Genomic DNA, 18,507 nt, shown 5'->3' on the forward strand with positions numbered 1-18,507 from the left:
TGCTTTCGTATATATATATATATTTAAAGTAGCCAGTGGGTATTGACAACTGTACACAGTGAGTGTATATTTAAGCATTTTCTTGGTCTTCAATAAATTAGTTAAAAGTCATGTCGTTCGTGTTTTCTGCTTCTTCTGGTCTCTTTTGCATTTCTTATTTTATAAACGAAGACACGGGCAGGAAGGTAATTCATTGCTGTGCACTAATACAAAATAAATTTGCATGTAAAACTGCTGAACGTATCCTCATAGATAGCGCAACAAGACGGATAGGATAATCACTCCTGAAAAGCTTTCACAGGGATGCCATCTCGGTGACCCCATGTCGGTGAAAAATGCGGGGAAACAAGATTCTGTTGGATACGAAAGCAAAAAGAAATTACCTTCCGCAACGTGTATTCAGAAATTTTCAATGACTTTTCTTTTTTCAAAAGTGCTCATAAATGAAAGAAAAAATTAAAATGAGGCATTTTGAAGCAATTCAAGCTCACATACAAAAAATTAAAGGGGCGGTGCAACAATTTGCGGACTTCGGGTAATTAATTGCGGGAATCGATCCCGGCCACATATAAAACGAAGGACCGAAAACTATTCTTTCCTGCTTGCCCTAGTTTTCATTAAAAAAAATAAAAGAAATTGGTATCTCTGGCACCCCTCAACTCAACATTGAAGCGGCACCAGCTTCGCCTGTGACGTCATTCGGAGTGGCGTTGGTTTCCGGTTGGGTGCTTCTGGCTTCCGTTTCCCCAGCGCTCGCCGGCTCGCCAGGCTCGCCGCTCTCCCGCCGATTCCCGACCAACATGGCGGCATGGGCGGACGGCCTGAGCGACGTCGAGCGCAAGATGCTTGCGACGCGGCGGGCAGTCGAAGTCGAAGTCGAGGTCGAGACACCAGACACAAGAACGATACCACAATACTACGGACCACGACCAACGCACTCCGTCGAGCGAGGGAAAGACAAAACGTCCGGGTTGCTCGTGTAGCCGCCGTAGGCGCCTCGGGCGTCGACGGATGACGGCGATGGCAGGTTTTGTTGACTTGCGGTAGATGGCGCCACAAATAATTCATACCCTTTTAGCGGCAGTATTAGGCTTTTGAAGCGTTTCTGCATGCCTAAACAACGAGATTTTTTAAACTTAACCTTAAATCAAGCTTACAATTGACTAACACTATCACTTACAAAAACCACTCCGAATGACGTCACACCACAGGTTCTATTTGCGGCCACCATGTGGCCGCCGGTTGGGAAAAAAAGTGTTTTTTATCTTACGATTACGCAGCGAAATAGAGGTATTTTGGGGTATGGTGGCACTTTTTCTTTTACTTATGCCGAAGTAAACAATATAAAAAATGCAAGCTGCACATTCGTTCAGTGTTAAAATCATTGCACCGCCCCTTTAAAGACGTTTAGAATTCTGCAACGCCGAATCGGAGCGCAGCTCTTGAAGAGGAGGAGGGGAAGATACGAAGAGGAGGGTAGACCCCTCCTCTCTCCTTCTCCCCAGCCTTTAGCAATACATTTTAGCTAGACTTTCTGCTGAATTTCGCGTGAAAATGTTTCCGCTAAATTTAATTAGCGGTGAATTTTTTCGCTGAATTTAGCGAGGAAATTTATTCAGCTAAATTTAGAGGAAAATGCTTTCCGCTAAATTTAACGGGAAATTTTTTTTTCCATTAAATTTAGCGGGAAATATTTTTTCGCTGAATGTAGCGGGGAAATCGTTTCGCTAAATTTAGCGGGGAATTTTTTTATAAATTTAGCAGGGCATTTTTTTGCTAAAACGTAGCGGGAAATGTTTTCCGCTACATGTAGCGGGGAAGATTTCCTGCTAAATTCAGCGACAAAATTTTTCCGCCAAATTTGTCGGAAAAAATTTCCGCTACACTTACCGGGAAAAGTTTCTCGCTAAATTTAGCGCGGAATTTTTTCCTCTAAAATTAGCGGGTAATTTTTCCGCTAAATTCAGCTGGGAAGCTTACCCATAATGCAACGCGCGGTGAGGTCACGAGTCACGTCACTCGAGACCCTCATGACGTCACACGTGACGTTACGTGTGACGTCATTATGGGAAACGACCCGTAATGCAACGCGCGGTTACGCCAACGCCGACGGCGACGCCTCTCGTGCTTCGGGCACCTAAGAGCTGCGCTCTAAAAATGAAAGACGCATTCAATTCTCTGTAATGCGACATTAGAGCGCAGCTCTTGAGGAGGAGGAGGGAAGGGTGTCTCCCTCCTTGTCTTCTCGTGCCCAACGATTTAGCGGGAAACTTTCGTTAAATTTCCAGCTAAATTAAGCAAAGATATTCTTGCTAAATGTAGAGAAAATTTTGCGAAAATTTACTCACTAAAGGTTCCAGGGAAATTTAGCGAAAAGTTTCCCGCTCTATTTAGCGGAAAATTTAGCGAAAATTTACTGAGAAATGCTTTCCGCTAAAGTAAGTGGGCTATGCTTCCCATCCAAATTTAGCGGGGAAATTGCAATCACGTGACCTCAATTCAGTTTCCCCGCTAAATGTATCGGGGAAACTGTGACGTTACATGGGGCAACGCGCGCGGTTACGCCGAAGCCGTCGGCAACACCCGACACCACTAAACCCGGAAACCGGCGCCTAAGATCTGCGCACTAAAAATGTAGCGTCAAAACCGCGAAATGCGGCGGCAAGTTTCAAATGAGTTTTACAGCGCAGCTCTTAGGCTCCCGTTTCTGGGTCTCGCGGCGTCTGCGCCGCATTTGGCGTCGCCTTCGGCGTAGCCGCGCTAAATTTAGCGGGAAAACTGACGCCACGTCACCTCAACACCATTCAATTCCCCACTACATTTAGCGGGAAATATCACGTCACATCACTTGGTGTCACGTCACGTATGAAAAAATTCATTTGCTCAGCTAGATTTTAGCGAAAAATTTGACGCAACGTTACCTCACCACCAATTCAGTTTCCCCGCTAAATTTAGCGGTGACTAGGACGTCACATGACATGGTGTCTCATCACCTATCAAGAAATTCAGTTATCCGTTAGATTTAACGAGAAAATTAACGTAACGTGGCCCCAACAGCAATGCGATTCCCCGCCAAATTTAGCGGTCAAATTTACGTCACGTGACCTCTACACCAATTCAGTTTGCCCGCATGCCTTTGTTTCACGTCACGTATGAACAAATTCCGTTTCTCCGCTAGATTCAGCTAGAAAATTGACGCTACGTGACTTCAACAGCAATTCAATTCCCTGATAAATTTATCGGGCAATTTAATAACTGTTGCGGTCACGTGGCTTCATTTTTTCAGCTAAATTTAGCGGGGAAACTGTGGGAGGAGGGAAGGGTACGGAGGAGGGGAGGGTAGAGAGGACGAGGAGAATGGCAGGGTACGAAAGAGGCAGGGAACGAGGGTATGAAGGAGGAGGAGGGAAAGGTACGGATGAACTAGGGGAAAGGAGGAGAAGGAGAGCGGGAGGAGGAGGAGAACGGGAGGGGAGGAGGAAGTAAAGAGGGGGAACAGTAAAGGTGGGGAGGAGTATGGGAGGGGGAGAAGAGGTGGAGGAGCAGAAGGAGGGGCCTACCCTCCCATCTTCCTCAGCAAAAGCAGGGGCCTACCCTCCCGTCCTCCTCCTTAAGAGCTGCGCTCTAATTTAGCATTACAGATTCGTTAATCTAAAAAAAAAACATCCAGTATTAAATTTGTCGGGAGGTTGGTGAGCGGTAGGTCTAAAAAGTTGCCATTGGAAATTCATGTGGTCTGGGAAGCTGTGACGACCTTTTAGACGGTATGATCCATTGGAAATGCATATTACGTTGAGAGCTGCAATAACATTTTAAAGATAAAAGATAAGTAGTGTGTCCGACCACGACATTGCCAAAATTATTCCGCATTTAACGCGTACAAGCTCACGTAAAGTGTTCACCCCTCGTTCCTATATCTTCGCCGTGAATAGCCTAATACTTATGGACTCGTCCATAACAAATCAAAATATTAAAGCACCAAAGAATACTCGAAAACGCACCTAGGCACTTGCCCGTTTTTGTGTTTGATGTCCTGCTACGCTTGTCACCTCCCATCATTAAGGTTGAATAATGATCGCCCCAACAATCAAGTACGCAGAGAAATTCACAGACGATCCATTTGTTGAAACAGACCAATGTAAACAAACAGACAGTTATTTTTTTTTTTTTTTTTCAAAAGGGGAAATCCGTTCTCTATTTTCTGCAGCCAACAAAAGCCATCCATTTACCGCCAACGAAAAGTTTCATTATATCCGCCAAGGAACGCTCACATCCAAGATTTGTAGTAGGCCCGCTGATCAAGTGGAACATGCTCATTGAGCACCCGTATTGCCACAAGATGAGAGCCGTGCCACTGGTACTACTTTTTGGCGTCTTTGGCGCTGCAAAGCGTAGGACGTCCGGACAACAAGAAATGAGGTGGTGTGGTCCACCCTTGAGTAAGCCGGACCACAATATTTGTCAAATATTTCAAGGAAAAAAAAAAAAATGTCATGCATGCGGCATACATGAGGCAGCAGATTCAGCGCCGTCGCCGACGGGTTATCGGGTTGTGTGATTGTTATATTTTTGTTACCCGTGGTGTGCGCTGATTGGCGCGTCGAGGAAAGGCGACGTGACGACGGAAGGAACAATCGACCAGACTGGAGTTCTGGGGCCCTAATCTGGACACTTGGCGAGAAAGACGGCGAGAAATCTGGCGGCTATGATTGGCCGGCGCCAAGGTCAAGTGCGGCGTCGGCCAATCACGGCCGCCAGATTTCTCGCCGACCTTTTCGCCAAGTGTCCAGCTTAGGGCCCCCGGGCTGGGAATGGTTCAAGCAACACTTAGAGCCCGAATAAAGCGCTTTCCTCCCAAAAGGCTGGCTCCCTGCCTTCCCGGGTCCCACGGCGTCCAAACCACAAGCCGTGACTCAAAACAAAACAAGGGAGCAAACGATAGGGGCGGGGACAGATAATATACATAAAAAACGTGATGTATTCTTTACCATGTTCAGTTAGCACGCCCTGAATATTCAAAGCCCTTGAACAATCGCCTGTACTTTCACGTGTCGACATCACGCTCGAATGTCGTCAGTTCGGTTCTTTGGTCCGAGTCTGAGGTCGACCGCCCTTTGACGCATCGACAGGCGACGAGGCTTAGCCGAATGCTGACACAGTGCTCGTGTTCAAACTAACTCTGCTTGATCTCGTGATTATGTCGGAATGCTGTACATACTAAGTTTCACCATACGTCCGAGCCTAATGAAGGCTGGGTCTGTACATAGGCACTTAGTAGAATCGCGAAGACACGGTGCGTTTACTACCGCTTATTAATTTGGCAGATTACAGCACGCACGCAGAAAAAATGGTAAATTTCTTGACGCAACACTTTTGCCGCTTCTCGAAGCCACCGTTATCTTGTAGGGTTGACGGAGCTCAAGAAAAGTAGGGTGCACGGGATTTTATTGGTTTTGGTGCTGTTGAAATGGTTCATTTCTCCTTTGCCCGTTGTTTTGGTTACGTGATATGATTGGGTGTGATCGTGCGGTTCCTTCGTCATATCTCGCAAAAAAGACCGCAGGGAGCAAAGATTAGTCAAAAACCGAATGATAGACCCGAAAGTTTGGCGGAGCGCGCCTATTGCTCTCCGACGACAAGAGCGTGTCGTCGTCGTCGCGAGAGTCCCATTGGCACGCACCGTGAACTTTGGCCCCAGGTTATTGTTGTTTGCGAATCTACGAATCCAGATTAACAAACGCAGGATTTCCGAAAAGATTTCTGCGCGTGTTTAGTCTATGCTCCCACCGAAATGCAGAGCCTCTTATGTACATAGCGCAGCACTGTACGTGCGAAAAAGCGAATGCCCATTGTCAGTATTTTTTTTTAATTTAGAATCGAAATGGCGGTGGTATAATTTTGTTGCGTGTCTGTTGCACAGTACGATAAGTCAACCCCATCTGGCGTCTGGAGTCTTTGCTGGAGACGAGCCATTTAGTTTAAGCTGTACCACCGCTTGCCCGGCGACTGACATGCATCACGCCTCAGTGATGCAAGAGCGCACGCCAATACGATGTTCATCCAGATAAAAGCTGGTGGGGCAGGGTCTTGAAACCGAGATGACTTGGCTCCGCAGCGTAAGATATTACTGTGCTTGCACCGAGCTTTAATGCGTTCACATACTCGGCCACATTTCTCCCGAAAGCCTGTTACCAAAATGGCCACTCAGCGTTCCTTTGGCGCACTAGCCTAGGCGGTACATTCTGTTATTTGTCATTATCCTCTAGAAGTGAAATCCGCGCGAAGGAAAACAGAATCACGTATGAGGGGAGATGACAAAACACCATCATCAATTTTGCGTTAAAAGCGCCGCAAATAAATGCCACCCTGAATAATCGAAACCCGCGCACTCTACTTTGTTTAAGCATAAATCCTTACGCAGCCGACGCTACGTGCTGATGGAACCAATCAGGAAGCGCCAAACGCTCAAGACACAGGGTTTCTTTTTGTTTATGTTTAGTTTAGCAATGAGTAAAACACCTCCAGAAGTATGACATAAAAAACGATGGTGCGCTTTTAACGTTGTCTGATTGGCATGGTCGTAGCTTTCACTACGTTTAAACTTAGGATGAAACGAAATATAAACTCTCGTCGCCCTCCCAGCAAGATTGAGCGCGGACAGATTGCACGCGAGTAGTTTGTCAGCGTTCGGCTGGGTTTGATCTGTTGAAAAACCCTCACCGTCAGGATAGTTGGCACAATCCGAGCGTGATCAAGTTACCAGAGCAGGCTGCTCACGACCTTATATTTTCCTAGTTTGTGTTGTGTTGCACAGACACTTTATTGACGTGTTACTTCGCACGAGCCACAGAGCTTCGTGAGTGGTGTATTATAGCTGGCGCCCTTTTGGAGCAATAAAACTACATTCGGGAAGGGATTGTCAAGCGTTTGATGCTTGCGGAGCAGCCGATGACAGCTTTGCGGTTGCGCCAGCAGATCTAGCATGGTCGGACCTGATAATTTTGAGTACTTCGCACACACGAGGCCTGGTTTGTCTTGAACACATGAGATTAATTTTACTGCAGTGAAAACTGTGCGCTCTATAAAGTTCAACTAGCTCTGCCAAAAAAAAACTACGTGAGCGTGTATTTAATTTTACAGTGTCGTATTTGGTTCAGATAGATTTAAATATTCCCTATGCTTAGTTACACTAAAATATGTGTTTAGTGGAGATGTTTTAAAAAGCCGCACAGTCATTCTCTTACTGTGTAATTGAACGAATATTGCAGCAATAGTGCTGTGTCCATCCTCTGTCTCCCCTTGTGAAAATCACCGTAGACAGATCCTGGAAGTTTGGGATTTCACTCTTTTAGTATGGGAATTTCAACCAACTGATATATTTCTTAAAAATGTCATAGATATTAGAATGTTTTACGACACGGAACTGTATGACAAGTAATCTTCAAAAATGTGGTGGCTATAGTGAAGTGTAGGGGAAAATATCCGATGAGCAGTGCTATATAACTTCTGACCCCGCAAAAGTCGAGACAATGTGCAGTCGTAAATCGGTTTCAGAACACTCTGAACTTCTTGGTACTTTGCATACATCTCAGTTGTCACGAGAGACCAGTCAATTACAACAAAACATAAATATATTGACTAGGTCAGGCCACGTTACTCAGTCGGTATAACGCCATGACGAAAACGTCGTCCTCGCGTTGTAACACGTTGCTTGGAGTGTTATTGGTCGCCATTAGTGCTACTAAGTAAGCTACGTTTCAGAGTAACAACACTTGACCATATTGAGTCTTAAAATCATGGTTGCCAGTTATCTGAAGCTTTATCTGAATTCACAGGAAACGATTTTCCGCCTTCCACAAATGATTGAACAGTTCTTGACCAAGCAAAGCCATATTACAATACCTTCCCTACACCAGATCTAATGCTGAGGAAGTCGCACTTTTGAATCAGGACGATCAGCAGTTGCATTTGCTCTGCATATGAACCAAAATGGCGCCGCCCAGAGCAATGTCGGGGAACGGAGTGCCGATACTCTAAGCGCTGCTAATTTAATTGCTCTAGTGACCATGTTTGCCGCCGTTGTCGCCGCGACTTCTCCCGGTTTTCACGTTCCTCCTATACAGTAGTTAGTGGCATACACCGAGTCTCCAGGTTAGATATTTCAGTTGTATGTTTTTGTGAAGGTTCTGTTGGGTGTGCTAGAAAGCATGTATCAAGGCGAGAGCATATTGTATAACCTAAGCAACATTTCCCTTGCCAGGCTGGTAGCAACATCTTCGCTCGTAATTATCATTAACCCATCTCTGATTGCTTTTACCGTGGCTTCCGCGAAGTCATTTAACTAAGGATGAAATGGCGCTGCTCGAAAATGTGTTATTTTGTTTCTTGACGTAAATTTGGAAATATCGCCACTTGTGTAGTTTCTGGAATTGTCCGTGACCAAACTACGAGCTGTCTGAAATCGGCTAACTACTTCTAGCAAGCACGACACGGTGGATGCGCTGGTCGCCTTAAACGGCCCTGATTAATTACTATATAACCAAGACGGTTCTTCTTGGGTTGCCGGCCAATTTACTGGTACCTTTACGCTGGCATAGAGAGCACTTGGACACAGGTGTCGCAGGGAGCTGACGTCCTTTCTAATTCCTTTTCCAGTGGAAGCCACAAAAATCTCGACCTTGCTATAGTTTTCATAGCCGAGGCGCTCTGATCAGTCTCGTGAAGAAGCTGTAGGAGGCGCTTCATAGCGTTCCCGGGCGCAATGTTATGGTGGCCCCAGTACACCAGCTCGTGTGCCACCGAAAACATTGGGTTTCTTTCCTAAAATGGATTCAGACTCAAATGCAGATGTTTCTCTTTTCTGGAGCAGCCGCTTAAGACATTGCTGAGAACCTGCACCAACACTGAATCCGCAGCTCTCACATATGTTTCAACTCCCTAGCTGTCATGACGCCTTCGTTCAACTGTTCCAGAAAAAGTATATATCCTGGAATTTGACCTTATGGAGCTGCTTCTGTAGCCACTGCAGCTACAGCAGGGTGTTGCAGAAGCGCTTCAGATGCTCCAGCAATCCTCCAACAAAGTCATGGACTGGTTTTCTCGGAACTTGATTTCTATAAATGTGTCGAAAACAAAACTCGTCTGCTTCGCAATCCCTTGAAAGTAGTGTCCTTAAATATTCCTTCTTTGCTACACACATCAAACTGTAGCTCGTACCACTGTGCTGAAGTGCCGTATTTCGACTCTGTAAAATACCTTCGTATACACTTCGACTTCGACCTTTCATGGAATTCTCATCTAACGAAAATATGTTCGAAGTTGAGAAGCGTTTCTTGTCTGCTTTATAACATCAAAACTTTCATGCCCCTCGGCTTACGAAAACGCGTTGCCTATTCGTTAGCTTATAGTCACCTCCGCTGTGGTATAACTGTTTCAGAAAATGTATATATCCTGGAATTTGACCTTATGGAGCTGCTTCTGTGGCCACTGCAGCTACAGCAGGTAATCGTAGAGTGTTCGAGGCCTCTCCATTCAGCATGTCTTTATCAGTTTCGCATTCCAGCTTAGAGCGGTAGCTTCCCAAGAACAGTGTGAACTTTGAATTCGTGCGGCTGCCATAGCAGGAGTATGACAAAAGGTACTCAACAACCCCAGAAGCGGCTTGTGATCCGTGACAAGGTTGAATTCTTGTGCGAGTAGGTGGTCTCAGAACTTTGTTATGGCGAAGATTAAAGCGAGAGCTTTGCTGTCTAATTGATAATACTTTTTTGTATACTACTGTCAGTGTTCTAGATCGAAACCTTATTTGCTTCTCTTTCCTGCCTTTCCGGTGAAACAGCTCAGCTCCCATTACATAGGGTTATCCGTCGCATTAGAGCAGTAGTTTTGTTTTTAAATCAATCAACGTGAGAACTTTCGCCAAACTGAGGGCGTCTCTTGCTTTTTGAAAAGCGGAATCCTGTGCTTGTCCCCAGGTTCATCCACCTTATTTTTTAGCAACTTTTCCATGCCGCTTAACAAGCTTGACATTTTGGGAACGAAATGGGCGTAAAATGTCAGCACCATAATCTATTGAAGTTGGCTTATGTGTGTAGCCCGAGGTGCTTGCATGATGGCTTAAACTTTTGTTTTTGGTGGATGCAGGCTCTTGCCGTCAATCCGATGTCCGACGTACTTAACCTCAGGTTCCTAGAATCTGCACTTAACTTTTCGGAGTGTCACTGCGGGCTCCCTGAAACGTTGCAGCAATGCTCTTAAATGGGAGGTGTTGCCATTTACTCGTTCCTACAATATTACGTCGTCCAGGTATGCCTGCACTCATGTAGCCCTCCCGGCATGATCTCCATCGTTCGTTGGAATAATGCCGGTGCGGAAGATATTCCAAAAGGCAAATGATTGTAGCAGAAAGTAAGCGGTGGGTGTTGATCGCCGCCATCTTTCTCGGCTCTTTGTCCCGGCATACCCGACTGTACGCGTCGCGTAGATAAAAGGCGCTGAAGGAGTTGCCGCAGTTCCGGCATGCGAAGAGATCTTCAATTTATGGTCGAGAGTACTGCTCCAGTTCACATGCAGAGTAGAGGTTTGCCTTCAGGTCCCAAAAGTTTCGCACTGAACGATTCCTGCAGCCTAGTGCGAGAGCGTGACTGGCAAGAGTACTCCGACTTCTAAGAAACGGTCAAGCTCTGCTGAAACGTTATATCGCAGAGCGTAAAGAAGAGTTCTTACTTTACAAACCTTGGGAGTGGCGCCTTCTTTAAGGAGAAGTTCACCAGGTGGCGCCTTGGTCACTCCGAATCCCGCTGTAAAAAGGTCTTGAAAGTCGGCAAGGCCCGCCACTATAGATGTTCAACCTTGACTGTGTCGCATATTGAAATTCTGATGTCACCTGTAAGACGCAACACGGGGCTGCCGGTCGGTTTAATTTCAACATTACATCGCGCTCCATCAAAGAAGGTTCGCAACAGTTTTACATTGTTAAACCTGACTGAACGGGAATGTCTCGATATAAGACCTGCTTGCGTACCGCACCCAGCAGTGGTATTCTTTTTAAGTAGCAAGACAATTCCACGGGCAACGCTTAAAGTGGTGGCCAGAAATCATGTTGCTTGACCTTGGCATCCCCCGAAAAGAAGCAGGCCAGCGATCTAGTGTCTACTTCCATCATTTGGAACTCCACCCAAGGTGAACATGCGCTCAACTGCTGAAACTATTCACACAGTTCCTTTGCTTCATGCTTCATATCTCGGCCTCCTCGGTTTGTGTTTCTTACAACTTCTAGCAGCTTCAAGTGCGCTCACTTCCTCGTGTAGATTTAAATGTGTGCTGCTTTGTCCACGATTCTGCAGATCCTAACGCAGTGTCACGAGTTCTAAAGTGCAAACACTTCGTTTTCTTGTAGCGGCATTTGTTGCTTTCGTGCCCCCTACCGGCTCCCACAGTGCCCACAAACACTCGTGCGTTCTTGTTGTGAGCAGAAATTTCCTAAACATTTTGCTTAGGCTGTCACATTGAGGAATTTTGAAGGCTCTTCTCGAGACATTTTTTCTCTTCCATTTCCGCAGCATCAGCCGCGACGGCTACCACTTGTGCATCTGCTAATGGTAGTGTTTTTGTGTAGATATTCCTCCGGTATATTTTATGACCGCACGCCGCAGACTACCCCATCTCGCATCACTTTGTACAACATAGTTGAGAAATATCAGTTTTCTTCTATTCTGGGAATATCTACGATATTTTTTTAAACAAGCTCTCCCTCTTTCTGGCAGATATTGAAAAACGCAAATCTCTCTGGCATTTCAATGGCTTGCGATTGTAGTACGCATATAGCGCTGCTAGCACTTCAGCAAAGGTTACAGCGTTAGGCTTTCGTGGCGCTACTCTTCCGTAGAGGACTCGAACCGTTTTGGTTCCCAGTGCCGTGACAAGGAACGCTCGTCACTTCGCCTCGTTCGTTACCCGTTTGCCTTCGAAGTCTGCCTCCACCATGAGAAGGGACTCGCTCCACTTTCCCTCGTTTCCATGGAACTCCGGAAGTTAGTGATTTATTTTTCAATTGGAGGTCGCACTGTCCGCTCTTAGGATGACCGAGGAATCCCCTGGATGCGGGTGTCATCATCGTTTTGACCCATCGCCACTGTTGTAAAGTGAGATCCTCGAGAAACTAAGACAATATGGAGCCGTGAATCGGTTTCTTCACTCTGATTTTTTTTCTTTTTTCTTTTCACTTGGCTTTCGGTTGTAACAAACGACCAGTAAATTTCGACAAAACCCATATATATTGACAGGCAGCGACAACTAGGTTACATAGGGGTCTCCAAGGTTCGCGGCCCGCAAAACGTCGAGAAGCAACACTCAGAGAATCGTTCGGTCTTGAGTGAGTTCTTGAGTGTGTCCATTTTCTTTGATGGTCAGGTCGCAATAACGAGGACGGTGCCTCTTGTGCCCGAAGTCTCTCCGATTTCTGGGCGGGACATGGCAAAATTAGAAGTTTGAAACCGTCAACAGGCCGGGAGTCGGTCGGCATCCAACGAGAGGGGTGACCGTCTCCGGACCATGGAAGCGAGCCACTGATATTTGTTTTTAGAGCGCAGCTCTTAGGCGCCCATTTCCGGCTTGAGCGGCGTCGCTGTCGGCGTCGGTGTCGGCGTCGGCGCCCGCGTAACCACGCGTAACCCTCCTAACCCTCATGAGGGTTACGAGGGTTACTTTCATGAGGATTACCCGGACGAGGATCACGAGGGTTACCCTTGTAACCCTCGTGAGAGTAACCCTCGTCACCCTCACGAGGGTTACGAGGGTTAGTTATTTTCAAGAGGGTTACCTCACGAGGGTCACGAGGGTTACCCTCACGAGGGTTATGAGAGTTACCCTTACGAGGGTTATGAAAGTTACCCTCACGAGGGTTATGAGAGTTACCCTCACGAGGGTCATGAGAGTTACCTTCACGATGGTCACGAGAGTTACCCTCACGAGGGTCACAAGGGTTACCCTCACGAGTGCCATGAGGGTTACCCCCTGAGGTCACTTGACCCCCTGAGGTCACGTGACCCCCTGGTGTCACGTGACCCCCCTGAAATCACGTGGCCCCAGTCAGGTCACGTGACCCCCTGAGGTCACGCGACCCCCCTGCGGTCACGCGATCCCCTCAGGTCACGTGACCCCCTGAGGTCACGTGACCTCCCTGATGTCACGCGACCCCTCCCCTGGGGTCACGTGACCTCAGGGAGTCATCTATCCCTCAGTACCCTTCCATCCTATCCTTCAGTACCTTTCCATCCTATCCCTCGGTCCCTTTCATCCTCCTCCTCAAGAGCTGCGCACTAATCCGGCGTTACAGGAAGTTGTAAACGGCTTTCTTTTTTTTCTTTTTTTTTAATCCCTGAAGAACTTTTAGTTATTCAACACGGCACTTTCCTTAGAGGAATTCTGCGTCTTATTCCATTTACGGTCCTGTCGACTCTAACGCTCTTTATACCCTGGAAGCGGCTTAATTCATTATTTATTTTAATTAGGAGTTTTGAACGCACAAGAAAATAAAACGAACACAAACGGAGGCCTCATCCTACTTCGTATGCCTTTTTTCTGTCTTTTCCGCGTTCTGAAGTCGCAAATCGTTGAACCAACTTTAAATTCATCTTCGATTCTTGAATCATCTCACGTGCAGTACATCAAAAAGCCATAATGTTTCAACCAGACGGAGGTGCAGCCAAATATTTTCGAAAAGGTTAGAGAGCCTAGATTGTTCAATATCAGATAATGGAGTGAACTAAAAGCTAAATAATAAACTAAGAACCATAAAATATCATAATACTACTGAGACATTAAACAAGCCCGATTCTCAAATCTCTCTTACATATAAATGTTCGTAAATATAAACTACACAAACTTACGAATATTTTGGTAATCCGAAAGAAAATTGTTCTTTGTTTTTGCGTAATTTACAACAAAATCCTAAGACAGGGGTCCAAATGCACTTACGATCTTTTTTTCAAAACCATCCGACCTAATTGGCTGCGTACGTCGTGTTTGTGATTGAGCAGTAACGCGACGCTAGAATATGTTTGCAGCAGCAGCACTTATTCCGCACCGTCGGACCCTAGTTATGATAGTTGATCGCCATCTTGAGCGCTACTACCGGTTACCGAGGCCCGCTGCGCAGCGGCTTTCCCATGCGCTAGACTCTAGAGCCAGCGCTCCGCCGACCGACAGCTTGGTCACTTTCGCTGCCTGTAGGCGAAGGCGCCTCACTCCTGCACGCGCTCCGGTGGCACCCTGGCTGAGCTTGAGGTTTGCATTTGTGCGTTGTGTTAGTATAGTAACGTGTCAAAGTCGGATGCAGTTTGCGCGAATGAACGATTGCATGACGACTCTCTGTTAGGCAAGTTGGTTTATACTCAAAACTATTTAACTAGCACTGACCCTAAAAACAACACACCCATACACATGACAAGGATTGGCGAAAATTTCCAACCGGTTGTATTCCCGTGCCAATACAATCAATTTCACACCTTTACATATTTCGTTCTTGCTGCAAAGGCTACCACCAGATTGTCTATGCGTTCAATCGTGGATATGAAGGTTGCTAAGACTGAAGCTTGGGCTAGTTGGTAGAATGAATGAATAATACGTTCGAATTGTCTGATTCTATTTTTTTTTTTTTTGTATTTGTCACTACCCGGTACGTGCAAACGTAAAGCCGGTCTATCTCGCACCGCGAATAGGCTTATGTCTTTTATTAGTGACAGAGGCCGACAACATTCGGCTATTTTTGGTAGCACATTGTTGAAACAATAAACTGCGCTCGCTCGTCCACTAGGCATTCACGACAAACATTTCGCGCTCCATAGGCCTACATCGCGACATTGTTAGGTATCTTTGGTTTCTGATGCGCGTCTCTAAGGATCAGAGGATTGTCGCGAAAACGAACAACGCTGTAAAAAGTTCTCATTTGGGGCACTCGTCTTAAAGGTAAGCCCCTTCGAAGTAAAGGGCGCCGGTGGCGCGTTCAGGCTTGCGGGGTCCTACAATGGAAGTACGAACGGGGTACGATGCATATCGCAACAACTTATTTGCGAACTGTAAGGAAGCTCAAAGAATGTCTTAATTCGCTTCTTTTGCATGTTTTTTTATAGTTGGTCCCTTTCTTCTTCATGTTGGCGACGTCTCTTCTTGCTCCGAAAATGGCGTGAACATACATAGTCATTTGTAGCCAAGCCCGCTGCTTGGAGTCCGAGCCATGCGCGTACTATCTCCCTTCGCGTCAATCACGGTCCCACGCGCCTCGTATCCGTCGACTAACGTGTCCGTTTTACCTCTGTAAAGTTCGACATCCGCTGCGTCGCCATTGTTCGCGGCGTCGCAACATCTCGTCCTCTCACTACAGCCATCCATGAGGCAACTCCACGTGGTGCAGGCGAGGCGCCTCCGGTTGTCATCATAGAAAAGAATCGCACTCGCTGCTCTCGTTGTTTGCTAGCATCGCGAGACACCGAGAATTTCTCTCTTTCCCTCGATTCATTTTCTCGTAATGTTCGTTCGTAATCGATTCGTAAGAACCCCTTCGAGAATACAGATTCGGGTATACGTCTCAACAACTTTTGAGTTACAAACTTGGGAGAAATATCTTAAGATATAAGATATTCTTAGTGAATTCGGCCTCAGCTGTCCAATTTAACATTAATTTCTTACTCTAGAGTACCAAGGAACAAAGTTATAAGCCTTCAATAAGAAGCAAAATGGCATTCCTGTTCGGGTTGCACCTTAAAGGCGGGTGCCTCTTTGCACATTGTCGGCAAGTACGCGTGCATTTTGTTTTCACGGGGCGAGGAGAAAAGACGGAATGGGTTGCAGAAAATTAGGGCTTTTGTCACCTTCTCGTAGCTCATACTGCGAATTCGGCCGTTTAAACACGTGACTCCAATCGAGCAGTTGGAAACACTACGATATATAGGCCCACTTGAAAAGTATACGTTGCGGCCTGACCGCAGTTCCTTCCGAATTCCATGAAACAGTGCCATTGTCCACCGGTTAAAGTAGAATAGAACTGGGTCTGCTTCATCTGTCTTTGTCTGGATTTGGTCTGTGTGCACGTATCTTTTTTTTCTCTGTTCTATTGAAAATTGTGTTTTCTTATTCAACGTTAGATGAGAGTAATATGTAATTAGAATAAATTAGGGGACAAAGAAAATAACAATCACCCTCGCTTTTCCACGCAGTCCTTGCGGCAAATTTAAAAGCCGGATATCAAAAGAAAAGCTACAGAGGACGCGCATCTTAGGTATATATTTTTTAAACGTTTTAGTTTACCCCTGGGTTGACAATAAAATTGAACAACTTCTCTTCCGGCGAAACCTTAACAACTTTGTTAAGGGGTTGCCCAAACAGGTTATGTTTAAAGCAGAACGTAGGATTTGCAGTAGCGAAAGTTTAGGCTTTCCTCCGGTTCCGGTTCACTTTGTGGCGTTGCTTTTTTTGGAAGCAATGCCACCCTGTTCATTTATTTATTACACCTGAAAGCCCCATTTAGGTGATTACATAATTTGGGAGAGGGGGGCTACTCATAATACAGATTAAACTACATTCACAAAAAACATATCCGTAATAAATGTGTACTTAGTAACATACTTAGTACTTAGTAAATACTTAGTAACAAGAAAATGTGATTGAAGAGAAAACTTGAATTGCTTAAGTGTGACGGAGGTAATGATGGAGGATGAATGGCTGTTCCAATCATTCTTGTCTTGTGGAAGGAGTTAGCGTTTCAAGGTGTTTGTTGAGCTAGAAGACCGTAAGGTGGTACAGGCATTGTTAAGGCGACCCGATGTCCGGTCAGGAGGTTGTGGGCCGCCTGCCAATTCCCGATCAGGCCAAGTTCTACTCGCTCCGAGGAAGTCACATAAGGAGCGCTATCATAGACAAACACTTTATAAATACTCAAATTGTGCCGTCGATGCTGTGGAAGGCCACGGTTGCCCTGGGGTCCGGGTCTTGCCTGGGCTCGTTCAGCACCGCCTCTTTCGTTCGTCACGGCCCCTCCGAACTCTTGCCCTCGCGCACCTACCACGAGCGTCCCTTTCTCTTCTTCCTCGCCGCTCACGGGGCCGTCCATCCACGTTCAGCGTGGCTCGTTGTCTCCCACACTCCCCTCCCCTCAAGCCTCAAACTCCGGGGGGGTCCGGAGCATCCGGAGTCCCTGGACCGAGTCACTGGACTCCAAGTCGCCCATCTCCGCCTTGCTGGTGGCGGTGGACGTGCATCAGGTGATGGGTGAACTCCTGGTGGGGGGACTTGATGAGCTGTCGCTCCCGCAACAGGTCCGGGGTCAGGTAGCTGTACGTCTGCTGGATGGCCAGGTAGGTGGTCTCGGCAAAGTTGCCCAGCGTGGCCGTCGAGACGCGGGCCGAGGTGTAGCAGACCTCGATGCCCGCCATGTGCGGCAGCTTCTTGGGCACTGGGGCGGACACGATGCTTGTGCCGCGGGGCGCCGGATTAGCCGCATCAGCACGCACCTTGCAGGGTACGGTGTGGTGCTTTCCACTCTTGTTTCCCCAATAGCCGTTACGTACGGGGATGACGCACAGCTAGTCCAGGATGATGGCTTAAAGGATGGCCGTGGCCACCTCTTTGGAGCACTTGGCAGGACTGGCACCTCTTTGGAGCTCTTGGAGCACTGGCCGTTGAAGTCCCCAATGGCCACAAAGGCCTTGAAGCGGGTGCGCTGGCCGGCACGGGTCTGCTTCTGCACCGGCATAATCTTCAGCACCTCGTCCTTCAGCGTGTCCCTGGGACTCTCCGGTCCTCCGCGTCTCCGCCGCCCTGCCTTCGTTGACGTGGTCGACGTCGGGATTGCTCACCCCGTCTCTGCCAACCAGGTTGACCACCCTGACGGTTGGTCCGTCTTGCTCCTTGCTAACCGGGTTGACCACCCTGTTGGTTGGTCCGGCCGTTCCCCCCTCCAACCGGGTTGACCACCCTGTCGGCTTGTCTGGCCATTCTGTTGCCGAACGGGTTGGCCACCCGGTGCGTTGGACTGACTGGTCTTCTGCCGGAAGGGTTGACCACCCTGGGAGTTGGGCCAGCTGGCTCTGCCGGTATCCCGAGAAGTGGAAGGTCGCCTTCCCGGATGGCGCCGCCCATTCTGGTTCCTCCGGGGGGCATTTCCGGACAGAACAAGCTCTATTAACATCTTGCAAAGATTAGATCAAGTTCTAGGCCGCAGATTATAGCGCCGCGCAAAGCACCTATCGGATCTCTCACCGACGGGTTCGCGCATTGTTCGGCTACCGCGCTTAGGCCGCGTTGCCGGTCGCGCGCGTGAGTCACGCGGAACGGAGGATTCCTCGTTTTGTTCTCGTTCATCGTCATCCCGATCACGAAGATGGTACTTTTTCAGGTCTGTAATGTGGACCGGGCCAGACTCCTCGCTCGCATTTTTCTGAGCGAGCCTGTAGGTAAGACGTGACAGTCATGCCTTTACCACGTAGGGCCCTTCCCACTTCGGAGCAAGTG

At 47.3% G+C, this 18,507-nt stretch overlaps 1 pseudogene; it reads right to left on the minus strand.

Annotated features, from left to right (window-relative positions):
• Positions 1-17,201: 17,201 nt before the first annotated feature.
• Positions 17,202-17,839, minus strand: LOC115324935 (annotated as a pseudogene).
• Positions 17,840-18,507: the final 668 nt, after the last annotated feature.

Source organism: Ixodes scapularis, unplaced genomic scaffold, assembly GCF_016920785.2.
Source record: "Ixodes scapularis isolate PalLabHiFi unplaced genomic scaffold, ASM1692078v2 PGA_scaffold7__128_contigs__length_106722199, whole genome shotgun sequence".
NCBI classification, from domain to species: Eukaryota; Metazoa; Arthropoda; class Arachnida; order Ixodida; family Ixodidae; genus Ixodes; species Ixodes scapularis.